The 20,358-nt window shown below is 49.6% G+C and overlaps 1 long non-coding RNA gene across 1 annotated transcript; it reads right to left on the bottom strand.

Annotated features, from left to right (window-relative positions):
• Window positions 1–2,015, bottom strand: LOC144947040 (uncharacterized). The gene is made up of 2 exons (XR_013639964.1): window positions 1,759–2,015; window positions 1–889 (listed from the first exon to the last, which is right to left on the bottom strand). It is a non-coding gene; the product is annotated as an uncharacterized LOC144947040 (long non-coding RNA).
• Window positions 2,016–20,358: the final 18,343 nt, after the last annotated feature.

The following is a 20,358-nucleotide window of genomic DNA, read 5'->3' as shown; positions in this document are numbered from 1 at the left end:
GGGGGGGGGGGTTGTGCGTCTTACAATCCGACGTGTGTTTACAACACTGCCGTAGAGTAATTCACGCTCTGTTTTTTTTATTTTCTCCAGCCCAGACGCTAACTTTAGCATGCATCCTGTACACATTTCACGGGAGCGCAACGAGACCACGGTGGAGTGGCAGGCGCGACGGTTCGCGGAGCTTAGCCTCGGCATAGTTGCGTGGACAGTGGCTCACATCATTGTCGAGGGATGGACTCAAATCTGGCCCCGGGTAACTATTTCCGGCATGCGCGGCGACATTTGGGTCGACGAAGAGTCGTCAAATCGCGACTGCGGTGACACTGGTTGGATGAGTAGTGGATCGCCGTGAACCACGAGCAGCTATCTCATTCGCGGTCTTGGTTGTTTGGAAAGTTGTTTGGCTGATTGGTTGTAATGGTTGGTTAACTGGTTGACCGGTTGGTTAACTGGTTTACTGGTTGGTTAGTTGGTTAACTGGTTGATTGGTCTACTGGTTGGTTGGGAGGTTGGTTAGTTGGCTCACTCGTTGGGTGGTGAATTGGTTGAATTGTTGATGTTTCAGTTGATTGGCTGAGCAGTTGGTTGATTGGATGGTCGATGTGTTACCTAGTTAGTTAGTTGTTAGTCGACTGGTTGGTGAATTTGTTGGTTAGCTGGTTGACTGGTTTGCTGGCTGGGCGACTGGTAATTTTTGGTTTAAGTTAATTGCTTCTTTAGACGTACAGCATCACGTCTGTCACAGAGGGTCACCACGCAGCAGTGACCGCGCGAGTGATGGCACGCGGTCGGGTGGTGGTAGTGGTGGCGGTGACGACGACACAACCAGAGCATCTCCTGCTGCACGGGAAAGTTCCATTTTCATCTCGGGGGGGGGGACCTGGTGGAGCTGGAGAGAGGAGACAGAAACGAGGACGACCAATTACTCTCGGACGTAATTACTCCAGTGATCGATACGCGCAAATGAGCAGGGGCACGTTCCAGCCCGGGGTTTTGTTGTTCATGTCACGAATGTGTTGAGAGCATTAAACCGCGATGCAACGAGTCGAGAGAGAGGACGCGCGCCGAGGAGATGGAGCAAGGAAGATCGTTCGAATGTGCGGGTGGATTATCAATTGCAGCGAAGGATTGTGAAATATTTTAGAGGATTGGGACGGCCTTCATCCAGCAGTGGATTGGCCATGGCTGATGATGATATACGCGCACGACAATAAAGACAAAGTTCCGGAACGGCAAACGACGAGGTGGGTGTGGCCAGAACAACGCCCGACCGCCTTTGTCTTCCCACTGCCGATTATTACACACCGCCTCAGGTAACCTATTTGAGGCTGAGCCGACTTAGGGGATGTCCAAGACCGATTAAAATATTCACCGTCGAGGCGCTGAGCAGGGAATCGAACTCGCGTTGCCATCACGATCATCACCATCATCACGATCATCACGATCATCACGATAATCACAATCATCACGATCATCACGATCATCACGATCATCAGTATCATTACGATCATCACGATCATCACCATCATCACGATCATCACGATCATCACGATAATTACGATCATCACGACCATCATCACGATCATCACGATCATCACCATCATCACGATCATTACCGGGTTCGCAACCCAGTGCGCTAACCATTGCACCACCGCTCCCTACACACGGACAAAGACAACGACCCACCCCCCCTATAGCCTCAACAGAGTGTCGGGGGGCGAGGGTGTGGGGTGGGCAAGTGCTGTTAGCGAGCAGCACCTCCGACGGCCGGCAGGGCACACGAAGGGGGCTGTGTGGGCAGCGAACCACGCGGTGTCCCACGCCGCCTTTGTATCTCCGTGAGCGGCGATGTCCACACACCGCGCCGGGCACTCGTTCGAGGCCGATCGAACCTCTCGGGCAGGCGCGCGACCCGCTCGGACAACAAGAACAACAACAAGAAGAACAACAACAACAACAACGTCAATACAAATCATAATAAATAGATGAAGCTAAGCACGCGAGACGGAGGTTTTGCAAACACGCGCGTAAAATGAGCGGTCATCGAGCCGACGACGGTCGCCGCCCTTGATTTGAGATCGCAAACGGCGCTGTCACGGGGGGGGGGGCATCGCGTAGACGCGCACCAAAGACAAAGATCACCCCCCCCCCCCCCAGTGTAGCCTTGACGGGCTGTTGGGGCAAGTGCTGTTTGCGAGAAGCAAATATGAAGGCCGGAATGGCACAGGTGGGGGGGGGGGGGTGATCAACACCACGCCCATCCGCCTTTGTCTCCCTCGTGGCAATGTGTTTACATCTCACACCAGGTACGCAATTGAGGCTGAGTCGACGTAGAAGGAGGCCCAAATGGTGTTTCGTGGTGAGGGGGAATTGAACTCGGGTCGCCGGGATTCGTAGCGCAGCGCGCGCTGACCACCGCACTACCGCTCCCCACGTGTACCACCATCTCGCTCAGCCACCACCACGACCACAACCACGATGACCACCACGACCACCACTATGACCACCACTATGACCACCACAACGACTACCACCACGACCACCACCACGACCACCACCACGACAACCACGACCACCATCTCGCTCAGCCACCACCACGACCACCACCACGACCACCACGACCACCACCACAAGCACCACGAACCAGCACCACGACCACCACCACGACCACCACTATGACCACCACAATGACCACCACAACGACCACCACCACGATCACCACAACCACCACCACGACCACCACCACGACCACCACCACGACCACCACTATGACCACCACTATGACCACCACAACGACCACCACACGACCACCACCACGATCACTACAACCACCACCACGACCACCACGACCACCACCACGACCACCACCACGACGACCACGATCACCACAACCACCACCACGACCACCACCACGACCACCACCACGACGACCACGACCACCACGACCACCACGACCACCACGAACCAACATCATGAAGATCATCACGATCATCACGATCATCCAACGCTACCTCGCTTCTCCGCCGACCTGCTGCGTGTGGGCCACGTGGTTGATGTCGGTGGAGGGCAACAATTGTGACGTGGCATCGAGGTGGTGGCTGAGCCGGAGGAATGCCGAGTGAGGAGTCAGCGGAGAGGTTAATCATCGCTGCTGTGACGATGATGATGCTGACGATGATTACAGATGATGATGATGCTGACGATGATGATGATGCTGACGATGATTACGATGATGATGCTGACGATGATGATGATGCTGACGATGATTACGATGATGATGCTGACGATGATTACAGATGATGATGATGCTGACGATGATGATGATGCTGACGATGATTACGATGATGATGCTGACGATGATGATGCTGACGATGATGATGATGATGCTGACGATGATGATGATGATGATGATACTGACGATGATTACGATGATGATGCTGACGATGATGATGATGATGATGCTGACGATGATGATGATGCTGACGATGATGATGCCTGATGATGATGACGATGATGATGTTGATGATGCTGACGATGATGACGATGCATCCTCCTTCCGTGTCTGTGAGTCGGGCATTGAGTCCGACGTTCTTTGTGCCACGGTGCTGTCCGTTCTGGGTGGCGACCACAGTGGCCGCACACTGCCCGATGAGATTCTTAATCTCCCATTTGTCTCTCATCATCATCCTCGTCATCACGAGTCCACGTTTGCTAACTGCTGCTGCTGCCGCTGTCGTGGTTTGAGTGCGGATGATGCGATAGAGTCAGGGACTGTGATCCACGAGATTCACGACTAGAGATCGGAGCCAGGGATCTTAAGCGACGTCGTCTGGTCTTTGAGAAGGATGGTGGGGGGGGGGGCGAAGGAGGAGGTAATTGTTGTTTGTGACTTCTCGTCCTTACATCACTGATCAACAGTGACGAAGACAACAACACGCAAATACAGCCACAATAACGGTGACGCGTGGCTGCGTGGTGCTGGTGGTGCTGGTGGTTGTGGTGTTTTCTAAGTGGTATCGAGACATCACAACCTCAACACGCCGGGGTGATTTCGCTGTTCTGCCTCGCCACGTGATTCCTTTACAGCAACGCTCCATCGATCTCTCCCCACGGCCCGTTCTGTGCCGATGCACACCACGGATCTCCCTTGGAAGCTAGCCGGGTAACTGGCTACGCGCGACTTTCCGTGTGACAAATATGTATTGAGCATGATGGCGACGAATACGATATACGGCATTTGAATATCTATACGAGGCATCGTTACACTTGTATGCATGCGCATTTGCATGTATATTCTTCACAGCCACACACATGTACGGAATATTCGTAACTATATGTGTATAGTGTGTGCGCACACATACATACATGCATACATAAAGACAGTCATATATAAACATAATCAATGATACACATAGAGATGTCATGCATAGCCTACATAGACTGTTGGGGCAAGTGCTGTTAGCAAGCACCCATGAAGGTCAGAAGTGCACACGAGGGGGTGGGTGGCCAGCACCACGCCTGGCCACCTTTGTCTCCCCAGAGCTGATGTTCAATACACACCGCAACCAGCATACTTACTCACTTAAGACTGAGTCGACCTAAGGGAGGCTTCAAGACCGGTTCAGATAATCGTCACTGGTGTTGGCCGTGAGTGGGAATTGAACTTGAGTAGCAGCGGTTCGTAGCGCGGTGCGCTAACCACCACACTGCCGCTCCCCACGTACAGACGAAGACAACAAAGCAAAGATCCCCCGTGTAACCTTCACATGCTGTTGGGGCAAGTGCTGTTAGCGAGCATCTATGAAGGCCGGAACGGCATCCAATAATATGATTGGTAGTGAACGGTTGTCATCGACTCTATATTTACGTGCTATGAAAAAGGACCTTTACCCGAAACGTCGCCTATTTTATTATTTTCCCTTTCAAGGCAGTTTTATTGACGTGTGTGCTTAAGTTTTCTCGTTAACGAGTAACTTGCTTCAAATATCACGACGTTCTACACCGGCAAAAAAAAACGAACGCTCGAATACAAACATCTGTAACGAATTCCCTTTCGAAGGCTCACACCCTCAAACTTTTGGTAGCCGTGGGCGATCGGGGTTCAATGCATTCGAGAGTTGGGGGGTGGGGGGAGGAGGGTTCAGCAGACAGACCCACGATGGCTGCTCCGTCCGAGTCTCACGCTCAACACCCCTCCACTGGAGTCCGTCCCTTGTTATCGGTGGACCGAGTAATTCGCCACGCCGCCGAGTGTGACGGTGAAGCCGAGAGAAAGCAGCCACTTAACGATGTGTGCGCGCGTGTGGGTGTGTGTTTATACGCACAGTAAAACCCCGATTTACGTTATCCCCCGTTTACGTGGTTTCGATATACGTCGTCACTGTTATCATTAACATCGCTAGCAGATTTGTGTCGCCTCAAGCCCCACACTTACGTCGCTGACGGCATCATCGTTGGCCTTCCTTTCCCGTTATCCGTCGCCTCTCAGAACTTCGCCTCAATCACCACAGCACCCTGTGGATTGCTTCGTTTTACGTCGTTTTGAACAATTACTCGTCTCACCTTTCAGGAACGCATCCCCGACGCAAACCGAGGTATTGCCGTATATGCTGAATGCGTACACGTTGAGAAGACGTTAAACAAAAAATAAACGTACAAGAGCTCTGCAAAGTTACACTTTCTATTTAACGGTCGCGAAAATATCTCCCCGGACGACGAGCCTAGATCAAATATCACCGCACCCCGCGTCCCGTGTATAAAAATATATACGTGTGAAACGTTTATATTCACGTACATTTATAAACACGCGTGTGAGTAGGAATATGAACAAACTTTCACCCAAGAGCGAAAACCGTGTGCGCCATCCCATAAATACGTCGACCCGTGTATAAATGTCGATATATCATCTAGACAAAAATGTGCAAACGGGAATATTTACGACAAGCCCTAGAATTATACGGCGTATATTACTTACATCTTTTACAACTTTTGGAAACTGCCGGTCGGCCTCTGTGTGTGTCTGTGTGTGTATGTCTGTGTGTATGTCTGTGAATGTGTGTGTCTGTGTGTGTATGTCTGTGTGTATGTCTGTGCATGTGTGTGTCTGTGTGTGTATGTGTGTGTGTATGTCTGTGTGTATGTCTGTGAATGTGTGTGTCTGTGTGTGTGTTGCGGTAGTGTAGCGGTTAGCGCGCTGCGCTATGAATCCTGGCGACCCGGGTTCGATTCCCGCTCACGGCTAACACCAGTGACGATTATCTGAACCGGTCCTGGGCCTCCCCTAGGTCGACTCAGCCTTAAATGAGTACCTGGTGCGGTGTGTAAACATCGCCACTGGGGAGACAAAGGCGGTCGGGCGTGGTGCTGGCCACCCACCCCCTCGTGTACCGTTCCGGCCTTCATAGGTGCTCGCTAACAGCACTTGCCCCTACAGTCTGTTAAGGCTATACGGGGGACCTTTGTCTTTGCTGCTCTCTGCCCCCTTTGTGTTTTGCTGCAGGATTTTAGAAATTCACTGCAAACTTTAATCGTAAATCACGCGCGCCGGCAGTTTTACTTATAGTGGCATTTACACGCGTGCTGCTGTATGAAGGCGCGCGTGTGTGTGTGTCCGTGTGTGTTTGTCCGTGTGTGTGTGTCTGTGTGTTTGTAGTGGGGAGCGGTGGTGTAGCGGTTAGCGCACTGCGCCACGAACCCAGTAACTCGGGTTCGAGTCCCGCTCACGGCCAACACCGGTGACGATTATCTGAACCGGTCATGGGCCTCCCTTAGGTCGACTCAGTCCTAAATGAGTAACCTGGTGCAGTGTATGATTATCGCCACTGGGGAGACAAAGGCGGCCGGGCGTGGGACTTGCCACCCACCCCCTCGTGTACTGTGCCGGACTGTTAAGGCTATACGAGGAACCTTTGTCTTTGTGTGTCCGTGTGTGTGTGTGTCCGTGCGTCCGTGCGTCCGTGTGTGCGTTCGTATGTGCGTGAGTGAATCTACACTTGTGTCCATCTGTGTGTGTGTCCGTGTGTGTGTGTCCATGTGTGTTTGTGTCCGTGTGTGTTTGTGTCCGTGTGTGTGTGTGTGTGTCCGTGTGTGTGTAAATCTACACGTGTGTCCATGTGTGTGTATGTGTAAATTATGTATTTAGCGGATTAAGATGCGAACCTGGGAGACACCCGAGTTCGATTCCAGCTCACAGTTACAGCGAATATTTAACCTGTCCTGGGCCTTCTCCCCCGTACGGTCGACGCAGCCAACAAAGGGGATACAACCGCCTGTTGAAGGCGATACGAGGGGTATTTGTCTTAATTGTATGTGTGTATGTGTGTGTGTAAATGCGCGCGTGTGTGTGTGTATATGTGTGTAGATATGGGGAGCGGTAGCGCAGCGCTGAACCGGGCTACCCGAGTTCGATTCCCACTCACTTCCAATAGCATTGACAGTTATCCGAGCCGGTCATGGGCCTCCCCTAGGTCGACTCAGCCTCAAATGTGTACCTCGTGCGGTGTTTAAACAACAGCAATGGGGTGACAAAGGCGGCCGGGCGTGGTGCCGGCCACTCACCCACCGCCTCGCATGCCGTGCCGGCCTGCATAGGTGCTCACTTAACAGCACTTGCTCCAAAAGTCCGTTAAGGCTATACGGGGGGTCTTTGTCTTTGTGTGTAAATGTGCGTGGACCCGAGTGTGCAATTACATCACAGAGTGCCGTTGTGAGTCACTCATCACGAGTTAGTGCCCTGCCAGACTGATAGGTAACTCCCCGTAAGAAGCAGCAGCAGCAGTAGTCGTGGTCGTGCTAACGTTTAGGCGCGACGTTTTAGCCGTAAATTACGGTGAAGTATAAAAACGTTACACGGGGGATTGTGGCGTATTTATTTTGGTCGTAAGCGGAACGTTTGGAGCGGGGGGGGGGGATTTATTACAGCGTGTGTGTAGCAGGAATAAATATATGTACTTGCGCTGATTATGTAGCAGTATATATATACACACGCACAATAAAACATGTTAAATGTAACTACTTTTCAAGCGAAATAAAAATGCGATTTGCATGGAGTTTTTTTGACATCGCGATTGCTGAGCGCAGAGATCTAAAACGCACAAACAGAAGGCCAAGCGGCCAGTAACTAACGGCACTGAAATATCAGAAAATCTCTCAGAGGTAAGAATCAGATAGGTTGTTTTTTTATTGACCGATTATTTATATTTTAACATTTGGGGGGTTAGAAACGCGGTGTTTGAACATCTTAACACCTTTTTTTATTGCCAGAATGGGCAAAGCTTAAATTCTTATATTTTTCATCGGACAGAGTGTTGTGTGATCCGCACGATGGGGAGGTCACCGTGGGTTATAACGCAGAGGCGATCAGCTGGGATGTAAGTTTCAGTTTTCGGCGAGAGGGCATCACGGGCTCACGTTTCCCCACATTTCATGTTGAGCGTAGATTTAAAGATAATGATAAAAAAAAAATGCAACAAACGATATTGAGCGAGAAGGTTTGTTCGATCGGAAAAGTTGCGAGTTTTTTTTTCTGTGGGGGGTAGGGGGTGTTGACTCGGCCCATCATACCTCGCGTGGTTGATAAAATTGGGCACCAAAGTCTAATTTTCGAGAGTCACATTGGGTCACCAAAATTGGCAAGCAAGAAAAAGTCACAACAGCAATGATCCGAACACCCGGCAGTACATATGGCCACACTTGCTACCCCCCCCCCCTCCCCCGTCATAGGAACGTGGAATTGCTACCATTGGCATCGCGGGGCTGTGAACAAGATATGGTGCCAGAAATACGTCTCGCACCATTTGAGCCTATTGGCACAAGACAGTGGAAAGTGCAATAGACAAACGGCGAAATGTTGCAGCGGACACCTACGGGACTATCTTCCCATGGATCGTGATGACGATGATGATTTAACAAGAGATGATCAGTTGAAGTGGAACTCACTTTTTCAACAATACGAAGAGCCCGTGGGAGAGACTGCGTTGCTGCTACATCGCACGAGTTTAACGACGGGAGAGACGATGTCATTGGTGGATATAATCAGGTGACGTAGGTAAAAAAAAAATGATGAAACAACTAAATTAAATCACGACGTTTCGGAGGCAACACAAGCTTCCGTCTTCAGGTGGAACCGTCACAGCAGAATTACTGCAGACGGTAGCTTGTGTTGTTATTTCTTTGCAGTCACGAAAACTTCAAATCTAGAAATAATCAGGTGAAGTTACGTAGAATGGAAGAAAAAAAAAAACATAAAAAAAAAAAATTCTCACGACGTTTCGGCCACAACACAAGCAGCCGTCCTCAGGTGAAGACAGACCTGTCTGAAAGACAGCGCTCCAATGATGACGGCTGCTTGTGTTGTGGCCGAAACGTCGTGAGAATTTTATTTTATTATGTTTTATTTTTATTATCTTATTAATTCCCTTCTACGTGACTTTACCGAAAGAACCAAGAAGATAATCAGGTGAGTTCACGCATCCATGACAGGTAATCTGACGATGCACTCACAACGTTACTCATATCTTGCGTCATTACGATGTAGTCAATTAACCGCACACAATCCCCCGCTCACACGCAACACAAAGACAAAGATCCCCTGCATAGCCTTATGTGATGTTGGGGCAAGTGCTGTGAGCGAACACCTATGAAGGCCGACACGGCACACGAGTGGTCAGCACCACGCCCAGCCGAATTTTGTCTCCCCAATGGCGATGTTTTTACACACTGATTTGAGGCTGAGTCGACCTAGATGATGCCCAGTGCCAGTTCAGATAATCGTGTACTGGTGTTGGTCGTGAGAGGGAATCGAACTCGGCTCGCCGGGTTCGTAGCGCAAGAAGTTCAACACGCACACGAACGCACAACTATCGGATACAAATTATCACCCAAACACAACTCACATACAAAGCGCTGAAAGGAAAACGAAAGTATTGATATAATTGGCGACTTTTCGGTCAATGCTCATTATTCTCCTCTCTCCTCTGAAGAAGGGGCATTGCCCAAAACGTCGCCTGTTATTTTTTTTATTTACTTGCAGAGCACTCAATTGTGTGGGGGACAAGCCGCGCATGCCATTGATCAGCCACGGGCGAACACGGTTCAGGGCACACGTATCCGAGTTAGACTCTTGATTTAGACTGGAGGAAGAAGAGGAGGAGGAGGAATCCGATGAGCTATGAAGCTCTTTTCCACATATGTCCAGTCGGGGCGGGTCAGCAAGTTACAGCAGCGAAAAATTCAAAATAACCTATAGGAGTGCAAAAGTTGATAAAATGGTGAGCGAGTCACTAAAAATAGAATTACGTTATATTTTATATGTATTGATTATTTCAAGATTGGGCAAGGCAGCAAAAACAACAACAACAACAACCCATTCACAGACCACACCAAGATGACACCACACAGTCGTAGTCCCTCAATAAGATTTCACATCAACATTGAACTATCGATATACAGGTAATGATCAAAGTTACAAGTGACATTTGCAAATGTGACGACCGTATCCGGCACGAATCTTCTGCTTCAGGATAGATATTCTGATGAGCCCTTCAAAGGTCAAAACGGGTCTTGAGTTTGGTAGATATAAGCAAATACGCGCTGTTGGATAGCAATGGCTCTTATGGCCAATCGTAGGCCCACGTGCTACTGGATATCAATGGCTCAGACAGCCAATGGGAGGGCCACGTGCTGCCGGATAGCAATGGCTCAGAGGACCAATCAGAGGCCCACGTGCTACTGGATAGCAATGGCTCAGACAGCCAATGGGAGGGCCACGTGCTGCCGGATAGCAATGGCTCAGACAGCCAATGGGAGGGCCACGTGCTGCCGGATAGCAATGGCTCAGAGGACCAATCAGAGGCCCACGTGCTACTGGATAGCAATGGCTCAGACAGCCAATGGGAGGGCCACGTGCTGCCGGATAGCAATGGCTCAGAGGGCCAATGGGAGGGCCACGTGCTACTGGATAGCAATGGCTCAGAGGGCCAATGGGAGGGCCACGTGCTGCCGGATAGCAATGGCTCAGAGGGCCAATGGGAGGGCCACGTGCTGCCGGATAGCAATGGCTCAGAGGGCCAATGGGAGGGCCACGTGCTACTGGATAGCAATGGCTCAGAGGGCCAATGGGAGGGCCACGTGCTGCCGGATAGCAATGGCTCAGAGGGCCAATGGGAGGGCCACGTGCTGCCGGATAGCAATGGCTCAGAGGGCCAATGGGAGGGCCACGTGCTACTGGATAGCAATGGCTCAGAGGGCCAATGGGAGGGCCACGTGCTGCCGGATAGCAATGGCTCAGAGGGCCAATGGGAGGGCCACGTGCTACTGGATAGCAATGGCTCAGAAGGCCAATGGGAGGGCCACGTGCTACTGGATAGCAATGGCTCAGAGGGCCAATGGGAGGGCCACGTGCTGCCGGATAGCAATGGCTCAGAGGGCCAATGGGAGGGCCACGTGCTGCCGGATAGCAATGGCTCGGACAGCCAATGGGAGGGCCACGTGCTGCCGGATAGCAATGGCTCAGAGGGCCAATGGGAGGGCCACGTGCTACTGGATAGCAATGGCTCAGACAGCCAATGGGAGGGCCACGTGCTGCCGGATAGCAATGGCTCAGAGGGCCAATGGGAGGGCCACGTGCTACTGGATAGCAATGGCTCAGACAGCCAATGGGAGGGCCACGTGCTACTGGATAGCAATGGCTCAGACAGCCAATGGGAGGGCCACGTGCTACTGGATAGCAATGGCTCAGACAGCCAATGGGAGGGCCACGTGCTACTGGATAGCAATGGCTCAGAGGACCAATGGGAAACCCACGTGCTACTGGATATCAATGACTCAGAGGACCAATCATTGCTGTCGAGGCGATACAATAATTATATGTTTATGTCCACGTGGAGAGGCAGCCTTTTGTTACGTTCGTTTTATTACGCTTCAAGTGTGGGTTTTGTATATACATTGCAACGTCGCATATCCGACCATCAAATATCCGCACTGGCTACTTAACAGCCCACGCCTTGTGCAGTATTTAATATGCAGCTGTAAATGTATCGTCTAAAGATGCGACCGCATCTGTAGATGCTGGAGGAGACTATTAAAGTAAGCTATTTATTATTTAACCAGGTAAGGCCCACTGAGCTATGTAGCGCTTTTTTAGAAGCCACCTGGCCACAAATGATAGCTCAACCAAGTGGCTCTCCATCGTGTGGAAATGTTATAGCAACCAAATACTCTAAACGCGTGACGTTGATTCTAAATGTGGAGGGAAAACCCGGAGGACCCGGGGGGAAACTCCCAGCGACCACGGGGAGAACAATCACATCATCCAAATATATGCAGCAGGTATCAGGATCGGGATCGAACCTACGACCTCCTGCATAGCAGGCGAGGCAGAGGCAGTGAACGGGAATTCTGGGACAGGGAATTAGCAGCACGGGCGACTGGACGAGAGGGTAACGTCGATGACTGACGGGAGAGGCAGACGAGGAATAACGTGTTCGCAATCTCGGCCTAAATATAACAGCAGCATATGTGATTCTTACACAAGCGATTCGACAGGTGATTGCGTGAGTCGTTGGCATCAAACATTAAAGAAAATGAATCGATGATGTGATGTATCCCTACCCACCTGCTGTTGTCTATCACAACACCTAGGCGCTGTCTGAACACTGATATTGAATTCGACGATGGCACAGATCGATGATTCATCATACACACAATGCATGGTTGTAATTTTGATTCTCATCGCTACTACCCTCGATTGCCCGGGACAACCTCGCTGAGCCTCAGGACTACTTTTCAAGAAGGTCCTTGCCAGGTTTTTTTTTTTGCAGTTGGGGCAAGATGTCGATAATGCTGCGTGTAATTCCCAATGTATTATTATTATTATTAAGGTTTTCACTGTGTGCCGAGCCAACGAACAGCATCAATTGAGACACTTGAAGGGAATGTTCGAACGATGCATGGATATTTGTTTGGCCAATGTCAGTTACTCTGTGTGTTTTATTTCTTTCTGTGCGTATATATTTTTTTCGTTCGCGGTGTTAGCCGCCGAGGTCGTGACGGGGGTTTCTCTCTTCCCGTTGCCCCGTGTCCCCCCTCCTGCGCCGCTCCCGTCCCGTTGTAGTGTTGCGCACCGAGGCACTACTTTATTGAGGGCGACATTGGTACGTGAAATAATGAAAGATTGAGGAAAGCCGTTTCGGGCTCCATAACAGACACACTTATCGTGGAGAGGCAGCCCCGACTCTCGAATCGAACCCAGGCCCTCCTTGTTGTGTGGCAAGTGTGTCGCCACTACGCCAATCCCTGCCCCCCCCGCCCACCACCCCGAACACGCAGATCACGACACGGGCTATACCAACACTCCCTCCGATAACGTACGGTGCGAAAGAAGTTCAACACATACGCACGCCACGCAGCTCCTTTGTAAATCCACTGGTTGGATGAGGGCCTCCCCACGCCGTGAGGCTCGCGGAGGTTGTGTGACCATACTTCACCACTCTGGTCGGCGTGGGTTGGTGAATACGGGTGGGAGTATCGACGCGGAAGAGGAGGGGGGGCAGAGATGGGGGTGTGCGCGGTGGATTTGAAGGAAAATGTCCACAATGTCCTTCCTGCCGCGCCGAGAGATCGAGTGTGTTGGCCGTGACACCAGAACAGCTTCCAACCTCTGTAGGCTCGGGAATGGATATCGGTGAAAGAGCTTTACAGCTCATCGGATTCCTCCAGTGTGCATACATATTCGTTGAGTTGTGTATGCGCATTGCAGAGCGCAAGCTAAAATGCTCGTGAAATGTAATTACGAATTGTGAATTTATTATTTTACATACTGCACGTAACGTGGTTTTTTTAAATTTAGATTTAAAGCTTTCGTGACTGCAGCAGAGGCGTAGCTAGGGGGGGGGGGGCAGGGGGTACATATGTCCCCGGGCGCCAAGGTAAAGGGGCGCCAAAATAAGGCTTACAACTTTACATTATAACTTATTGCGGCGGGCGCGGCAGCCTGAAACTACTGCACAAATCTACACCTCAACCTAAAAGTGTATATATCCCGCCACACACAGCCTACATGTCATGTAATTACATTTTGGTACGCGGAAAATTTGAATACGGATGAGGATAAAAATGTTGGAAACTTTCTCGCGCTGATCAAACTCGTTGCTCAGTGTGACCCATTGTTAGCAAAACACGTACAGCACGCAGGAGGAAATCCGGGATCAGTTTCTTATTTGTCACCGGAAATCCAGAATGAATGTATCCACATACTTGCGTCGACTGTAAAGAACCAATTGTTGAGTGATATCAGGAAAAACAAGTACTACGGTATCTTACTTGACTCAACTCCTGATCTAGGACATCGGCAACAGCTTTCTCAGGTCGTAAGATTTGTGGATGTGGATTTTCAAACTAAAAAAGTAACTATCAAAGAATCATTTTTAGGTTATATCGAGATACATGCAAAAGATGCAGCAAGCCTAGAAAGAGTCATCGTCGAGAGACTGAAATCTGACAACATACCTCTAGCCGACTGTCGGGCACAATGTTATGACAATGCTGCTGTGATGACTGGGCATATATCCGGCCTTCAACAACGAATATGTGACAAAAATCACAGAGCATTGTTTGTCAACTGTGACAACCACAGCTTAAACTTAGCAGGAGTACACTCAGCTTAACAGGATCCACTTGTCGTCACATTTTTTGTAACAGTTGAAAGTATATATTTGTTTTTCTCTCGTTCAACAATTCGTTGGGAAGAGTTAAAAAAAGCTGTGCCCATCACAGTAAAGCGGGAATCTTAAACACGCTGGAGTGCACGATCAGAAGCTGGTAAAGCTATCTATGAAGGACTGGATGAACTAGTAGGGCTGCTAGACAAATTATCGGAGGACGTAACTATGACGCCTGAAACCAGAAGTGATGCAGAACAGTTACAGGTGTAACTCACTACACAAGCATGCGTATTAAATTTTAACTTCATAGTTTTATTACATTTCTGGAATGTCATTCTTGGATAAATTGATCGTGTTCAGAAGCGCTTACAGGATCCTACTATGAATTTTAAGGAAGCAGCAACTGATCTTAAATCTTTGGAGCATGAATTTGTCAAGCTTCGTGATGATTTGAGCCAAGTTGCTGTAGAAAACGCCAAAACAAGATGCACAGCCTGGGGGATCGATGTGGACAGACGAATTAGGCGACGTCGGAAGATGCCAGGAGAACTGGCAAGAGATGCAGGACTTTCAGCAGAAGAAGAAATTGTGCGCGTTATGAAGTGTATTTTATCGACTTCAACAGGAGATGTCAACACGGTTTTTACGACTAAAAGACCTGGACACAAAATTTGGATTTCTGCTGGACGTCAAAACTCTTCTATCCGACACAGATGTCGATGCAATTCGTCGAAATTGCACAGATTTTGGAAATTTCTATGACACCGACATCAATGGCCACGAACTTTTCACAGAAATTGGAGATTGCAAAATGCTGCTCAGTAACCAGAATAAAGTTCTACCAGAAACTCCTTTGGATCTTCTTGGTTTTATTGTGTTTTATGGAGACGACATATTTCCGAATTTGCGAATTTCACTGCAAATTTTATTAACAATAGCAGTTTCAATTGCAAGCTGTGAGCGGTCGTTCAGCAAATTGAAACTTATTTTGTCGTATTTGCGGCTTCAATGGGACAAGATCGTCTCAGCTATCTTGCTCTACTTAGCGTTGAAAGAGAAACATTGGAAAAAACTGATTTTGATTACGTGATTGACCAGTTTGCGACAGTGAAATCAAGAAAAATGTATCTGTTGTAGACCATGTCAACCAGTCTACGACAGTGACTGAGTGAGCCATGTAATATAATTTCTATAAATTTGCTCCTTTAAATACAATGTTTCATTAAAATTGTTATTCCTTATTCGATGTAATAGGAAAATGTGATTAAACGGGGCGGGGGGGGGGGGGCGCCAATTTTATAGTTCGTCCCCGGGGGCAAAATATCCTAGCTACGCCTCTGGACTGCAGGGATCCATATTCTTGGTTCTTTCGGTAAAGTCACGTAGAAGGGAAATAATAACATAATACAATTTTAAAACAATAAAATGCTCACGACGTTTCGACTGCAACACAAGCAATCATCATCAGGTGCGAAATCCGCTTTCATAGCGGATTTCAAATTTTCTTGCTGTGGATTTCACACCTGATGATGATTGCTTGTGTTGCAGTCGAAACGTCGTGAGCATTTTTATTATTTTATATTTTTATTATTTTATTATTTCTCTTCTACGTGACTTTACCGAAAGCACCAAGAATATGTAGTTTTCTTAGTTTATATAGTTTTCGGCAAAGAGATGTACTTGTTGTCGTTTTAACACGAATGTACCAAGCAACGTCTTGCACACACGCACTTTAAACTTGACCACAGTACGCAGACTGTAACGGTGACTGTGAATGCTGGCAAATCCACTCCTTCTGCTCGTGTGTGATGCGGGTAGCGAGTCGTTTGCAAGCACAACGGTCGCATGCCCGGCTTTGCCGAGCCTGCAGGCGGATTCGTGAATGTGTCGGATATGGGAACGCCGAGAGAAATCGACAGCAACACAGTGCCGGATTATCGTAGGAGCACAAGTAGCTACACAAGTAGCTACACATGCAGCTACGGGCCCCGCGCTAAACGCTTTCAAGCTATAAATTCCGGTTCAGTGATTCTGCACTTGCTCTATTACTATAGTACTATACTGCCTTCAACTTTTATGAACGACCGAGTGTTTAAGGTTAGCGATGTGTCGTATTATCTGGCTGCATAGCAAATGAAAATACAATTACTTTATCATGCAAGTATTTTTAAAAATATATAAATTTAAGTGTTTATTTATTTATTTAGGGGCCCTTTATAACAACATATGCTGCAGGCCCCGCACTAGCTTAATCCGGCACTGCAGCTACATACCAAAGACAAAGATCACCCGTGTAGCCTTAATATCAAAACACCACCACGATAGACACTCACTCGCACACGTTTGCCCGACAAATGCACGTACGTATTTTGAACTTCTTTCGCACCGTACGTACCCAACCGTGCAAATCGGAGGTTGCGAGGGAAGGACAACAAACTAAACACACAAAAAAGCAGTTCGCAAGAGATGAGTTTGTGAATCTAGATGATGATTTAAAAGTGCATAGCTCCTGTAGCTTCCTGATATCGGAAGGAAAGAGCGTTCCAGACGGCCGCAGAAGCGCATCTGAAAACGCCGCGCTATGCAGTGACCAAAGCAGCAGCAGCTTCTGCTGCAAGGACAACCATAACCGGATTTCGCGTGATGGTGGTTCATGCTCCTTACGAGATAACCAAAAAGGTAAGATAGTTCAAGGCTGCTCTCAATGTTTCACTGAAAATGGGAAACAAAAAGAAATTCTACAAATACATTCGAGATTATTCAAAGATCGCGTGATCATCTGCAGACCATGACCGTCACACCATGGACACAGATCCCCCGTATAGCCTTTACATACTTTTGGGGAAAGGGCTGTTAGCGAGCACCTACGAAAGCCGCTAAGATACAGAATGGAATGGGTGACCAGCACCACGCCCGACCGCTTTTGTCTCCCCAGTGGCGATGTTTACACACCGCACCAGATACTCATTTGAGGCTGAGTCCACCTAGGAGAGGCCCAGGACCGGTTCAGATAATCGTCACTCGGGTTGGCCGTGAGCGGGAATCGAACCCGGGTCACCAGGTTTGTAACGCAGCGCGCTAACCGCTACACAGACACACACACATTAACAGACTAAGTATCGGGACAAGTATCAACAGGCTCTCACCAGATCGATAATAAAGTTACCAGCAAAACGACCTCAATCATATGTATAGATATAAACGCAATGACCACACCCAGTCGCAGTGCGTGTGCGTGGTATGGCTCGGGAGCGATAGTGCGGTGGTGAGTGCGCTGTGCTCAGCACCCGGCGACCTGAGTTCAATTCCCGCTCAAGGCCAACCCCAGTGGCGATTATCTGAACGAGTCGCAGTCTTGGGCCTGCCCTTAGGTCGGCTCAGCCTCACATGCGTAGCCTGGTGCGATGCGCAACCATCGCCACTGGGGAGAGAAAGGCGGCCGGGCGTGGTTCTGGCACACCCACCCCCTCGTGTGCTGTGCCGGCCTTCATAGGTGCTGCTCGCTAACAGCACTTGCCCCTACAGTCTGTTACAGGCTATACGGGGGATCTTTGTCTCATGATCGTGCGTCTTCGGACGAAGACGTCAAGGGGCACGACGTGAAGACACCTCGAGATGACAAGGGAGGGAGACGTTTGCGTCTGCTCCACGACTGTCAAAACCTCGACCGCGCGTATTGATCTCAACCAGTGTTGTGCCTAATCACTCTCGTACACCAACACCAACAACAATAACAGAGGGTACAGGGGTGGGGGGCGGGGGTGTTTGCGTTAGATCGCATAAATATATCAGTGTGTCGTTAAACCCAGCACCACCCGACACAGCCAATTAGTAAGGTTTGTCACGTAAACAGAAGGTGGCCAATTCGTTACCGGCGCAGCACTAACCGCGTGTGTTGGAGAGCCAAGCCGCAACATTGTTAATGCTCGCCAACACACACCGGCGCACTAATCGCCTGTGTCGGGTGGTGGCGGGTTTAACGACACATTTATATATTTACGCAAAAGCTTATACCACGTGTTCAAACACGGAGAACAAAGCTTCCCCGGCAAAAGCCGACGTTAAAGACCCATCCCCTACCTCCACGCAGGCGTGGAGGTGACATTGTCTGGACGCGGTGGCTGTGTACACAAAGACAAAGATCCCCCGTGTAGCCTGCAAAGGCTGCCAAGGAAGGGGGGGGCAGCAAGTGCTGTTCGCGAGCACCTACGAAAGGTCGCAGTATGGGGATGGTTTCGTCGCCTTATCACTACCCAGTTCGCTCAACGTTTACACACCGCACCAGGTACTCAGTTGAGGCTGAGCATACCTAGAGGCTGGCGGCGCGGGGAGGGGGGGCCCAGGACCGGTTCAAATAATCATCGCTGGTGTTGGTGGCCGTGAGCGGGAATCGAACTCGGCTCGCAGGGTTCGTCGCGCAGCGTAGCGCTAACCGCTGCGCCACCGCTCCCCACTCGAACCGCTCCGTACAGACACAGACACGCGCTTACGGACGCGTGGTGTGTGATCGAACGGAAGACTTTCAAACTGCGTTCTCCTTTAATTGTTTAAATATCGCGCGGTGCAAAACGATCGATGGCGGCAACAACAACAACAACAAGCAGCAGAGAGGCATCACCTGGAGTGGCCATGCGGCATTAGTGGCGAATGAATGACGGTGTTTGTCGCAGTTTGTCGCGTCGTTAATTATGCACGCGCGGGCAATTAACACCCGTGAACATCGCGAACAAGTTTGGTGTTAAATCCATCATCATCCTCCACAGCCAACAAGTTCGAGTGTGCAGAGCTGTACCGCATGCGCGTCTGTGTGTGTGTGTGTGTAACGCGCGCGTGTGTGAAACGTGCGTGTGTGTGTGTAATGCGTGTGTGTAACGTGGGTGTGTGTGTGTGTAACGCGTGTGTGTGTAATGTGCGTGTGTGTGTAACGTGCGTGTGTGTGTGTGTACCGTGTGTGTGTGTAACGTGTGTGTGTGTGTAACGTGTGTGTGTGTGTACCGTGTGTGTGTGTAACGTGTGTGTGTGTGTAACGTATGTGTGTGTAACGTGTGTGTGTGTAATGTGCGTGTGTGTGTGTGTACCGTGTGTGTGTGTAACGTGTGTGTGTGTGTAACGTGTGTGTGTGTGTACCGTGTGTGTGTGTAACGTGTGTGTGTGTGTAACGTATGTGTGTGTAACGTGTGTGTGTGTAACGTGTGTGTGTGTGTAACGTGTGTGTGTGTAACGTGTGTGTGTGTAACGTGTGTGTGTGTGTAACGTATGTGTGTGTAACGTGTGTGTGTGTGTAACGTGTGTGTGTGTAACGTGTGTGTGTGTGTAACGTGTGTGTGTGTAACGTGTGTGTGTGTGTAACGTATGTGTGTGTAACGTGTGTGTGTGTGTAACGTGTGTGTGTGTAACGTGTGTGTGTGTGTAACGTATGTGTGTGTAACGTGTGTGTGTGTGTAACGTGTGTGTGTGTAACGTGTGTGTGTGTGTAACGTGTGTGTGTGTAACGTGTGTGTGTGTGTGTGTAACGTGCGTGTTTGTAAAGTGTGTGTGTGTAAAGTGTGTGTGTAAAGTGTGTGTGTAACGTTTATGTGTGTGTGTAACATGTATGTGTGTGTGCCGGTCCTGTGCCTCGCGTAGGTCGACTCGGCCTCAAATGAGTACGTGACGCTATGAGTCAAAATCGCCACTGGGGAAGACAAAGGCGGCCGGG

The sequence above is a fragment of the Lampetra fluviatilis genome, chromosome 43, assembly GCF_964198595.1.
Source record: "Lampetra fluviatilis chromosome 43, kcLamFluv1.1, whole genome shotgun sequence".
NCBI classification, from domain to species: Eukaryota; Metazoa; Chordata; class Hyperoartia; order Petromyzontiformes; family Petromyzontidae; genus Lampetra; species Lampetra fluviatilis.
Note: the sequence above shows the minus strand (reverse complement) of the source record. Positions and strands in the feature narration are given on the sequence as shown.